The sequence below is a fragment of the Aptenodytes forsteri genome, unplaced genomic scaffold (genome assembly GCF_000699145.1).
Source record: "Aptenodytes forsteri isolate BGI_AS27 unplaced genomic scaffold, ASM69914v1 Scaffold126, whole genome shotgun sequence".
Classification (NCBI taxonomy): domain Eukaryota; kingdom Metazoa; phylum Chordata; class Aves; order Sphenisciformes; family Spheniscidae; genus Aptenodytes; species Aptenodytes forsteri.
In genome coordinates, this window is record NW_008794599.1 from 306,082 (window position 1) to 307,236 (window position 1,155).

Consider the following 1,155-nt stretch of genomic DNA (forward strand, 5'->3'; position numbering starts at 1 on the left):
TTTCTTTTTTTTTTTTTTTTTTTTAATATTCACTGCGCGGTCGCTTAGCCGGAGCTTCCTAGATGCAAAAACTCCCTGCCGCGGGCGAATCCTGCTGCTTTTCCTGCGAGGAGGAGGATGGGGACCCCGCTGGGAACGAGGGGACCGCAGGCGGCGATGCTCGGTTGAGGTGTGGGGTCTGGGTGATGCTAAGTGGGATTCCTGCCCTAGCCTTCCCATAGAAACACGTAGTCTTTACGCTGATTTAAGTCAAAGAGGTTATATATTAGGATATATATATGTATATATATGTTTCCCTTCAGTGAAGGATTGTAGCAATGTACTGAGCCTCTTGTGTTAGGTATTTATTATAAATTTCTGTTTGGTTTTGTACAGTAGCTGTCTGGAAAGGAGAGGGGAAAAAAAAAAAAAAAAAAAAAAAAAAAAAAAAAAAAAATAACTGTCTGTGTTTTAACATGCTGCTCCCACATCCCCACTCCGAAACCCGCGGCGGGCTCGGAGAGGGGACGTCTCTGCTCGTCGTTTAACCACTTCGGTGTAAGACTGGTGTCTCCCTCCTCCCTGGTGCCCCCAAATCAGGGTGCGATTGCCAACCGATCTGTGTAAGCATAACAAATCCAACCCAAACTAAGCTTTGGACTTTCATTTTAAGGCGGGGGGGGGGAATATAATTTTCTGGTTTTTAGCCTTTTGTTTGTATTTGTTTTTAACTTTGAAAACAGTCTGTTTGTGACTCTGCCTTTACCCCTTCAATAAAGGATTTCCTGCCTCTTACCTCTTTGCATTTGTCTCTCTGCACTTTTCTCAGGATATATTTTTAACCCCCATCCCAAGAGCGATACTTTAAATCTCCCTTTTCCGTAGCTTATTCACCTATAAATAAATGGTTAATTCAGTTTTGAGATGCTAAACCCAAACATTACATGACAGAGTAGACAAAACCCGGGGAGCAAAAATTATTCCCCAGCAATTTTGAATCATCTCTGTTTCGCAGATTGCTTATGAGCACCTACCTCCTCCCTATACGTGCATACATATAGATAATTCTGCTACTTATTAGGAGGACGTACAGCCTAAACGGGGCTAAAACAGAGGGGATGCTGGCTCCTTTGCTTAACTACATAACAACCATCGATTGTGGGAACTCGGTGCTGT